This window comes from Microcebus murinus, chromosome 10, assembly GCF_040939455.1.
Source record: "Microcebus murinus isolate Inina chromosome 10, M.murinus_Inina_mat1.0, whole genome shotgun sequence".
NCBI classification, from domain to species: Eukaryota; Metazoa; Chordata; class Mammalia; order Primates; family Cheirogaleidae; genus Microcebus; species Microcebus murinus.
This window is the reverse complement of record NC_134113.1, coordinates 10,092,501-10,104,245: the sequence shown is the minus strand read 5'-3', so window position 1 is coordinate 10,104,245 and position 11,745 is coordinate 10,092,501.

Genomic DNA, 11,745 nt, shown 5'->3' with positions numbered 1-11,745 from the left:
ATGGCAGAGGCTGGGAGACCAGTGAGGAGGCTGTTGCAGGAGCCCAGGTAAAGGATGCTGGTATGACCACCTTTCCACTTAATCTTCACCACAGAGTCATTACGGTCTGAGTTTGTGTTATGATAAAGTGTGTAAGGGACAGAAGTCATTGCTAGAAGGCATTGTTTAACCCTTCGTTCTGGGAAGCTCTGTGAGATTACTCTTGGGCAGGTGTGGGCAGACTATCCTGCCTGCCACCTGTTTCTAGAAACAAGTTTCACTGGATGCAGCCACACCGTTCATTTACACATGCCCGCGCCGTCTGCAGTGGCAGAGTTGAGTAAGCAGGACACAACCTCTACGGCCTGCGAAGCCGACGTACTTCTCTCTGGTCCTTTACAGAATTTACCGACCCCTGTTCTTAAGTTGGGTGTCCGAGGTTGAGTAGGAATTTGCTGGCTGGATTGGGAAAGCCAGAAAGTTCCATGTGGAAGAAACCGTGGGGACAAAGGTCAGCCTCGCGAGACCCTGTGTGCCGTGTGGAGAACCACCGGGAACCGAGCATTGCCGGAGCCTGGCGCGGACGGACAGCAGGCCCCGGAGGCCGCTGTGGAGGGTCTCTCGCCAGGCCGAGGATGCGGACCTTGTCCTGCAGGCAGTGGGAACCCTGGAAGGGTTAAGGGCAGGGAGCAAGATGGAAAAATCCCTTTGCTGCCATGGGAGAGGTGACGGGAGGGACAGAGGCCACAGGCAGCTGTGTGGTTACACTCGCTATGTGGCTTCTGACTTGGTGAGGGACCCCTGGGCTTGTGCCCTCCTCGGGAGGAGAGCCAGTGCTGGTGACCTTGAGCTGTGAGGCAGCAGCCACATGTGTTCTCGTCCCAAGGGGAAAAGCCAGCCCAGCTCTGGGGCTCCCAGGACACACTGTGGCCTGAGGAAAAGCTGGTCCTCAGGGCGGAGTCTGGCAGCTCAGGATGGGGACGTCTGGCGTGGAGTCGCTGGGGGTCAGGTGTGCGAGGCCTTCATCCCTGTCTTCTTTCTCCTCCTCATTTCCGTTTCGCTGGCCGTTAGTTATGACATCCGTGCTGGGTGCCTGGCCTCTCTCCTCGTGGTGTGGGGACACCAACGATATCTCTGTCCTGTCCCTAGAGTTCACGATGTAATACAGACTTGCTCAAATAGACAGACAATTGCCTGTTGTGAAAAAGCACTGGAATACAAGGCAAAGATGGTTTTCCAAATCATCATTTGTTCTATGATCTGAATGCACATACTCCCCCCAAAACATTCAATTAATATGTTGAAACTTCATCACCAATGCAGGAGTGCTATGAGGTCTGGCCTTTGTGAGATGATTAGGTCCTGAGGGCCCACCTCATGGGTGCGATTAGCGCCCTTATAAAAATATCTTGAAGGAGGCTTCTGCCCCTCTGCCCTTCCGCCATGTGAGGACACAGGGACAAGCATCATTTTTGAAGCAGATAGTGAGCCTTCACCAGGCACTGAATCTGCTGTGAGTTAATCTTGGATTTCCAAGCTTCCAGAACTGTGAGCAATAAATTTCTATTGTTTGCAAACTATCCATGTCAAAGGTGTAGTCACGTGTCACTTAAGGACAGGGACGTGCTCTGAGAAATGTGTGGTTAGGCAGGATTGCATTGTATGGACATCGCAAACCTAGGTGGTCTAGCCTACTACACACCTTGGCGTGATTGCTCTTAGGCTACAAACTTGTGCATTGTGTTACTATACTGGATACTGCAGGCAATTGTAATGTGATGGCAAGTATTTGTGTACCTAAACATGTCTAAATTTAGAAAAGGTACAGTAAAATTATGGTATTATAATCTTATGGGAACACCATTGTACATACAGTCTGTTGCTGACCCAAAAGTTGTTATGTGGCACATGACTGTATTTTGTCATAGCAGCCCAGACAGAAAAATACAGTGCTCAAGAATATATAGTCAAAATCAAGAGCTTATTAATGTATCCTGTTCTAGGCTATATCCAGCAGAACAAGTGAGAGAATGTTGGAGTACTGAGCAAGTCCACAATCTCCTTGGCTTAAGATATGTTTGCGTCTTTGTTCACTGTGCGTGTCTGATGTGGGGAGGTGGGTGTCTCTGCTCATCCCAGTCACTCAGGCCCCAGGCTGAGGGGCACCCTCCCAACACGGGCTTCCAGACCACGGTGGCAGGGGAGGGGGATGCCGTGAATCAGACCCTGGTTCTTAAAGCTCCTGCTCAGAAGTGACACGTGACTCCTCTGCTCACATATCTGTTGGCCACAGCAAGTTACATGGCCATACCCAACTTCAAGAGAGGCAGGGATTGTGTTCCTACCACATGTGTGGCCAGAAAGCGAGAGAAACCAGATTACCTGTGAATACCCCCACATGTCTTCTCCATTGCCTGACAAGGCAATGAGGTTCTGTTTATAATGACATGCCTGATCAACTGCACATCATGTTCCCAGTCAGTTTGCAGCATGAGCGTTTGTGAAGATGTACAGATTAATTTCACATGGCAATACAGCCCTATTTGTAGATTCCTGGTGGAGGGGACAGAGCGAAGAGGGACAGGGCTCTGTAGGATTGAGAAGAAGGAGACCAGATGGCTCAGGACTACCTCGACTGTTAGTGACAGAAGCCCAGCTCAACTCAGTGCGGGCAGATAGGCCAACTGACCTGAAAGTGGCCAGAGAATCTCCTGGAACCCAATGAAGAGGGGCCGAGGGGTGAAGCCTCCCCAGGCCCTGCACGCCCCCCTTGACTTCCGTGCATCCTCCTCCTCTTCTCCCTGTGCTTGTTCCACCCGAGGAGAGGCACACGGCCCCTCACAACCCTCGGCTCTCACCATCAGAGACAGACTGGCCTTCCTCCCTCAGTTCCTGGGAAGAACTGCAGTTGGGCAGACTGGGCGGTGCCTACCTCCGAGCCGGTCAGCTCCAGCCAGGAGTTGGGGCTGTGACGGACCCAGCTCGGGACAGTCAGCTCCAGCAAGCCCCACTGTAGCTGGCACAGGCAGAATCAGGAGAAGGGAGGGCGCAGGGCACACAACAACATACAGGGGCCCTTTAAGCCCCCAGGGAGGTGACGGAGGCTGGGAAAGACCACAGAGAGCTGGGAGGGGTCTGCAGCCCCCGGTGATGACAGGGCAGGCATAGCCAGCGAGGTGGCTGGGAGAGAGGAGGGGTGCCCTTGTGTAAGAAAGTGGGCAGAGCCACAGTCGCCATGAGCTGGAATCCTCTGCAGCCAGTCCTGGTGGTCCCCCTTCATATCCCAGGGGCCCCTGAAACTCTGCTGCAAATCACACAGTCAGCCCAGGCAGAGCCGACTTGCCCCCAGGCTGCAGTAGGAATAAGGATGAGTCGCAAAGATCCCCGGAGAATCCGTGCTTGGCTGGCCTGCCATTGGCGCCGTGCAGGGCACAAGGGCAATCGGTAAAACTAACTCAGGGGCCCAGGCAGGAGGCTGCTGCCATTGTCCTGAGGAGAGATGCCGTGGCTCCTGCTGGGGCCATGGCTGAGGAAGGGAGAGAGAGGACAGAAAGAAGTTAAGGAGGTGACTAGTTAGCTGTGGGAGTGAGGGAAAGGGACAGGAAAGCGTGGTGGCCTAGTTTCTCCCTGGGTGACTGGGGAGAAGGTGGTGTCATCAACCTGTTGGAGAAGTGAGATGGGGAGGGTGACGCTGAGCTCTACTGTGACAATGTCCAGGTGGACGTGCCGGGGGAGGGCAGGGGAAAATCCTTGCCGGCCACGGCCACGCAGTTGCACTAGCGGATCTGGCCCATGAGGGAAACAACTGTGAGCACGAGAGGGTGATTTGGGAGACGCCCCTGAAATCCTGAGTGGGGGATAAGATTCTCCAGGGAGAAGAGAGAGGGCAAAGGCCAAAGCTCTGAGCCTCACTAAGAATTAAGAGGCCAAGAGGGACTAGGGACAGAGGCTGAAACGTGAGCCGGAAATCCAAGCTGGGGAAGCCAAGAGGAAAGAGTATTTATAAAAAGGAGGAAAAATTAAAAAGGAAGGGGTGTTGCATGTTATTGGAGATCAAGACAGATGAGGGCTGAAATGGACCCTGGATTTAGCAGCAAAGAAGTGACAGGGACCCCAGCAAGAGTCCCTTCAGAGGTGCAGTGTGGGCAGCGCTGGACTGCAAGGGGCAGTGAGGGCACCGTGGGGTGTGGCTGTGGAAGGGAAGGAGGGACAGCCATGAGGGCGGGGTGAGGGAGGAGGGAAGGCGGGTTAAGGGTGTGGTTAGAGATGACAGCCACTGGAGGAATTTCAGGGCTGGCCCGTGGGCCTGGGGGTCCAGGAAGGAAAAGAGGTGGGATTGGGGCAGGACAAGGGACAGCTTCTGCAGGGACTGGGAGACCGGGGGAGAGGACAGGTGCAGGGCGCAGAGGCAGAGCCTGTCAGATGGCCCCTGTGGTGGCAGGTGGCAGGTGAGCCGGTTTAATGGAGGTGAGGACAAGGTGTGTGGCAAAAGTGTGGTTGAAGCATGGAGTGAGTTGATTTGTGACCCAAAGAAGGATTCCTGGCGACTCTGAGGGCCTGGTTGTGACTGGGGAAGATGGCCTTGTGTGGCCCCAGCTGTTGCGGTGGTGGCTGTGGCCCCAATGGCGGTTTCTCTCCAGAAGCCCAGAGCAGCTGGCGTGCAGGGGTGGAGCGGACAGCATGGTGGTGCCCGGTTACGGTTTTATGGACTCAGCGTGGAAGGGACTCAGATGAGAGACGGCAAATGTCCAAGTATATTGAAGCCGCCTGGGGAGAAATCTTTTAGAGGGAATAAATGATGGAGGAGTGGGGTGGGGGAAATGGGAACATGTGTAGTACTAAGTCTTGGGTTCCTAAAACAGCAGTTTGCAAACGTAAAAATGTATATCTAAAATAGTCAAAGTACATGAACAAAAGAAGAAAAAACCCAAGTGGATAACAAGCATATAGGAATGTAGTTAAGCTCATTCCTATTCAGAGAAAGAAAAATTTAAATAAGATAACAGCATTTGGCCGGGCGCGGTGGCTCACGCCTGTAATCCTAGCACTCTGGGAGGCCGAGGCGGGCGGATTGCTCAAGGTCAGGAGTTCAAAACCAGCCTGAGCGAGACCCCGTCTCTACCATAAAAATAGAAAGAAATTAATTGGCCAACTAATATATATAATATAAAAATCAGCCGGGCATGGTGGCTCGTGCCTGTAGTCCCAGCTACTCGGGAGGCTGAGGCAGGAGGATTGCTTGAGCCCAGGAGTTTGAGGTTGCTGTGAGCTAGGCTGACGCCATGGCACTCACTCTAGCCTAGGCAAGAAAGCGAGACTCTGTCTCAAAAAAAAAAAAAAAAAGATAACAGCATTTGCCTAGAACATTAGCAGAGCTTAGAAAATGAGAACACCCAGTGCTGGTGAAGTAGCTGTGAAATACTCATATTCACACATGGGCGGGGAGGGCCCTCAGCAAAGGGTCTCACCTCTCCGAGCCTCAGTTTCTTCATCTGTAAAGTGGCGGTGATAAAGATATTTGACAGAATTTTGTGAGATGACGACTTTTAGGCACAAAGGAAGTATCTCATAAACAGTAATATTAGGGTCACTAAATATGAAATGTCTGATTTCGGTTCCAAAGTGTAGTTTATTACATCTCAAACAAGAAGCAGTACAATTAATCAAAGTATGCACCTAAACTGTTGACACAGTTTTGCCATCTTAACAGTAGCTTGTTTATGCCAGCAGTGAAGAAGCCTGCAGAGTGAGTGGCAATGAAATCGCTAGAGGCATTTTCCCCAGCTTTCTGAGAATTGAATATTTTTCCTTGCAAGAAGTAGTCTAAAGCCTGGAAGAAGTGGCAGTCAATCAGTGCAAGGTCTAGTGAATACAGTGGAAGACAGAGAGTTTCCAAGTCCAGCCTCTGTAGTCTGAGCAATGTTGTTTGTGCTACATGTGGTCTAGTGTTATCTTGCAAGAAGATTGGCTTGTCTCTATCGACCAATCTTGCCTGCTTCATCACTAGCATCCTCACCATTTCATCCAATTAGTTGCAGCAGACACCACTGTAATCGACTGACCATGTTTCATGAAGCTGTAGTAGATAATACCAGCGCTGGACCACCAAACAGACACCATTAGCTTTTTTTGATGAGTATTCGGTTTTGGACTGTGTTTCGGCACTTCATCTTTATCCAACCATTGTGCCAAATGCTTGCAGTTGGCAAAAAGAATCCATTTTTCATCACACATAACAATACGGTATAGAAGTGGTTCGCCTTTATGTCGTGACAGCAAAGAAAGGCAAGCTTCCAGACGATTTCTCTTCTGACGCTCGTTTAATTCATGCAGAACCCATCTATCCAGCTGCTTTACTTGCCCATTTGTTTCAAGTGGTCCAATATTGTTGAAATAGTGACGTCAAACCTTGCTGCTAATTCACATGTAGGTTGAGATGGATTCACTTCCACTACAGCTTTCAGCTCATCATTATCCACCTTCGTCTCAGGTCACCCACGTGGCTTATTTTCAAGATTAAAATCACCAGAATGGAACTTCTCAAACTATGGACATACTGTGCATTCATTAGCCACATCCTTCCCAAACACTTCATTGATATTTCGAGCTGTCTGTGCTGCATTGGTCCCACGACAGAATTCGTATTTGAAAATAACATGAATTTTTTACTTATCCATGGTTTCCCAAATATTGCTCTAAGAAAGTGCTCTAAAAAAATTTGAAAGATAATCACAAGCCAAAACATGCATTTGAAAGACTGAGGCTGAACCTTCACGATAAACATAAAACAAGAAGTGTCAAAGTGAAATGTCAGAGATAGCAACTGTCAAACTTAGTACTTAAGGAAGTCAGACGTTCCCTGCTTAATAACCTTTAATAACAGCAGTTACTGCGGTGATCTGGATTTGTTCAGAAAAGCTTCTCTCCTCACCGGCCAATCACACTTCCCGCAGGATCCTTGCATTTGAGGACAGTGGCCCTGTCCAGAGTCTCCCTCCACCAGCCCCTGCCCAGTTGACCTTAGGATTTCCAAAGTAGGAAGAAAAGAAAAAGGAAGAACAGGGGGCAGAGGGCACAGGATTCCTCCAGGATCCCAGCCAGGCTGCCGCAGGGAGGACCGGCGTGTACTCTATGAAATAGCGACTCTCTCTCTCCCCAACAAAGCCCAGCAGGTTCTCCCTGGCAGGGGCAGCGGGAGAGAGCACTGGCCCTGGAGTCAGCCCAGCCTGAGTTCAAGTCCTCCTTGCCAGGACTGGCTGTGCAATAATGGGCAAGTTTCCTCACCTCTCACAGTCTCGATTTCCTCATCTGCAACACAGCCACGGTAACACCTTAGTGCTAACACGGTGCGAGGACTAAGGGCGACCAGCTACAGAGAGCACCACACCCGGCACCCACGGGTGCTCCCCGGAGGTGGGTGAATCAATCAAGCTGTCCATTCCCTCCGCTTTAAAATGGGGCTGATCATTGGTGAACCCCCTTCCTCTCAATGGGAGGGCTTCGTGTGAGAAGCAAAAGTTGAGGTTATAAAGACATGGAAATGTGATGAAAGTACAGATAATTTTGTTCTCATGGTTGGTTTCTTTGGCGTGGGAGAAAAGAGCCAGGAAGACGTGTACTGTGGAAATAGGTCCCAGGCATTTAGCACAGTGCCTGGCACAAAGGCAGTGGCTCCCAAACAGCAGCAATAATCATATTAATTATATTAATTACCAGTAATAAGAAACTGGTGAGAGGTCTGTGATGTACCCTGGAGGTGCTGAAAGGGGTCCCTTTGACATCACTCCCACCCAGCAGAGGGACCCACAGGAAATGTGGGACCCAGCCCAGCGGAGGGACTGCTGCCCTGCTGAGCGGGGCCAGGGCCAGGAGCTCACGGAGGGCCTGGCAATCCAATCTCGGGGCCTCCAGAGAACATCCTACTGGGAACGCAAGGCCAGCCCGCCTTCCCGCTGTTTGACAACGTGAGGCTGGCTGCAGAGTCGACCTTTTTTGGAAAAAACTTTGGTGTGGCTTGAGATTGTTTGAAAACTGATCTAACCCTATGCTGTCACTCTGCAGGTGGGGAAACTGAAGCTTGGAGAAAGATGTGCCCCACACTCGGTCAGCCAAGGTTTGGGTCCAAGCGGCAGAGCCTGGGCCCGGGTCAAGCTTGTCACTGTTACTGGGCACCTGCCACAGGCAAGACGCCCACCATGGGCCAGGGGCCCACAGGGATGTGGTTGGGCATGTTTGGTGGTTTTGGACCCTTTAGCAGGTGAACAGGGGACCAGCTGGGCCACCTAGAGTTCTGCTGGACTGTGCTGACAGAGGCTCCCTCCCTAGAAACTGGCAACAAGGTCCCTCCCAGTTGGCAGCAGGTGAGGTCTCTCTCGGCAGGGTGAGGTCATCCCTGACTAGTGTCACTCAGCTGGAGAAGGAGCAGGTTTCTCAGAGGGAGTGTCCTGGCCACTCTAGAGGACTCCTCTCTCTAACCCAATATTATTGATTGATCTTTTATTGCATTACACTAAGCACCGTGCCAAAGGCTTATAAACTCGGACACATTAAATTGTTTCACAACCCGTGAAGCAGGCACTATTATCAGGGCCAGTTTACAGAGGATGAGGATGAAGTCAGCTAGTGAGGGTGGGGCCAGGATTTGAACCTATAGACTGACTTGAGAGTCTCTACTTTAAAACAACAACAAAAATATTTCCATTATGATATAATTTTGAACTTAAAAATTGCAAGAATAATAGAGAATTTTTTTATGCTCTTCATCAAGTTTCTCCAAATGTGAATATTTTATCATATCCTCATCACACCATACTGCTTTACAAAACTCCTGTCCACTTGTATCAGTTTGCAAGGGCAGCTGTAACAAAAAGTCACAGACCAGGTGGCTTCAACAACAGAAATTTATTTCCTCCCAGCTCTGGAGGCTGGAAGCCTGCAATCAAGGCATCGGCAGGGTTGGTTTCTCTCTCGGTGGCTTGCAGACGGCTGCCTCTCACTGTGACCTTGTGTGGTCTTTGTCTGTGTGCACACCCTCCTGTCTCTCTGCATTCAAATCTCCTCTTGTAAGGACACTGGTCAGATAGCATGGGGACCCACCCTAAAGACCTTCTTTTAATTTACTTACCTCTTTTAAAACATTATCGCCAGGCCGGGCGTGGTGGCTCAGCCTGTAATCCTAGCACTTTGGGAGGCCGAGGTGGGCAGATTGCTCGAGGTCTGGAGTTCGAAACCAGCCTGAGCGAGACCCCGTCTCTACTAAAAATAGAAATAAATTAATTGACGAACTAAAAATATATGTACAAAAAATTAGCCGGGCATGGTGGTGCATGCCTGTAGTCCCAGCTACTCGGGAGGCTGAGGCAGTAGGATCGCTGAGCCCCAGAGATTGAGGTTGCTGTGAGCCAGGCTGACGCCACGGCACTCACTCTAGCCTGGGCAACAAAGCGAGACTCTGTCTCAAAAAAAAAAAAAAAAAACAACATTATCGCCAAATACATTCTGAGATGTTCAGGGGTTAGGACTTCAACACACACATTTCAGGGGGACACACTTAAGCACATGACACTCTCTATCTGCACGTTTTCTTCAGAACCATTTCACAGCAAATTGCAGACACGAGACCGCTTTAACCCTAAATACTCCAGTGCGTATTTGCTACAATCAAGGACACGTTCTCTTACGTGACCACAGGACAATCATCAACAACAGGAGATAAGCATGGGTATGACATTATTGCCTAAGCTACAAACCTCCTGGCCATTTAGCACACTGACTTTGATCACTTAGTGAAGGTTCTATCTGTCGAATTTCTCCACTGGAGAGTTACTTTTCCCTCCAAAATTAATAATTGTCTTGTGAGGAAATATCTTGAAACTATGTAAATATCTTACTTCTTGTCAAGTTTTCATATCCATTGATGACTGTTGTTGCAATGCATCATTACTATGGTGGTTGCAGGATAGTCACTTTCTGCCCCCATCATTCTTTCTGCTTCTCCCTTATGTGTTTATTTGTTTACTTATTTATAGCAGTAGGGACTCCTAGATTTTCATCATATTGAACAGGTTTATGGCCAGGCGTGGTGGCACACGCCTATAATCCTAGCACTCTGGGAGGCCGAGGCGGGCAGATTGCTCGAGGTCAGGAGTTCAAAACCAGCCTGAGCGAGACCCCATCTCTACTAAAAATAGAAAGAAATTAATTGACCAGAAAGAAATTAATTGACCAACTAAAAATATATATAGAAAAAATTAGCCAGGCATGGTGGCGCATGCTATAATCCCAGCTACCTGGGAGGCTGAGGCAGCAGGATCGCTTGAGCCCAGGAGATTGAGGTTGCTGTGAGCTAGGCTGATGCCATGACACTCACTCTAGCCTGGGCAACAAAGTGAGACTCTGTATCAAAAACAAAACAAAACAAAAAAAAAAACAGGTTATAAGCCTTTATTACCCTTATTTATCTTGATGCTCAAATTTTCCCAGATTTGGCCAGGGGGAGCCTTTTCAACCAGAGAGCCCCCCCCCACTTTTAAATACAAAAACATTTGTACCCCCTTAATATTTTGAAATAAAAATAAATGAAATAAATACAATATTGCACCATGTCCCTTGACCTTGACCAGAAAGGGAGCGTGTCTGTGGGAAGCAGTCCCTGCAGGGTGGGGCACTGACCCCTTGTTCCCGCAGGCTGGGCATGGGAGCAAAGAATCCAGGCAGCATGGTGTTCAGGAGTGTTGGACAGGTTCCCTGGGGATTTGTTTACTAGTTGAGCACCTACTATGTTCTAAGCTTGGCCTTGGCTCTTGAAAAGCTTATAGAAAGTGGGAATGCAGAAGATAGACAACTCACAATTGTGCAGTTTTCTAAAATTGAGAACTTTTGTACCCAAAGCGGTAACTTGAGCGGCTCTTTTAGCTATGCAAATGGAGGGCAGTGAGCATTCAGTTTTGGGGATTGTTTTGAGTGCTAGACAAAGCTGCCTTGACATTTGGTCACTCACTCGGGAAGCTAGCGGACCCATCTGCCTACAAAACCCAAGGCCTTTAGGAGGTAAGGGATAGGTGTCACAATGCCAGGCCCAGAGGCAGGAAAGTGTGATGAGGGCTCTGAAATCGAATTCACCCCATCAAAGGAAAGGGCCAGGGCGCCACACAAAGGCCTTCAGTCTGGAGAAGTCCCGAGCCCTCCACAGAAAAAGGGAGTCTGTGATGTGGCAGCCCCACAGAAGAGCTGGCTGTGGAGTGGGGTACTTCAGGCAGTGAGGACAGCGTGGGCAAAGGAAAAGGACAATGAGCTGCAACACACCCCTGTGTTGCTCCCAAAGCCACCTCTGTGGGCGGGGTCCCAGCCACGGTGCAAACCCCTCACATCTACGCCCTTCCTCACGCCAGACGCCTGGACCGGGAATCCTTCAGACCGGGATTCCAATTCCAGTCCTAGGACTTTCTAGCTGAGTGACTTTGGAAAGCCACTTCACGTCTTTGAGCCTCCACTCAGTTATTCTTCCAACATGCATTTATTGTGGGCCTGCTATGTGCTGAACACTATTCTAGGCACATGCAGTGGTGAACAAGATAAAAAAGGTCCGGCTGGGTGAGCAGCTCACACCTGTAATCCCAGCACTTTGGGAGGCCAAGGTGGGAGGATCATTTGAGGTCAGGAGTTCAAGACAAGCCTGGGCAACATAGTGAGACCTTGTCTCTACAAAAAAAAATTTTTTTAATAAAACAAGCTCCTACCTTCATAAAACTTACATTCCAGTTGGGG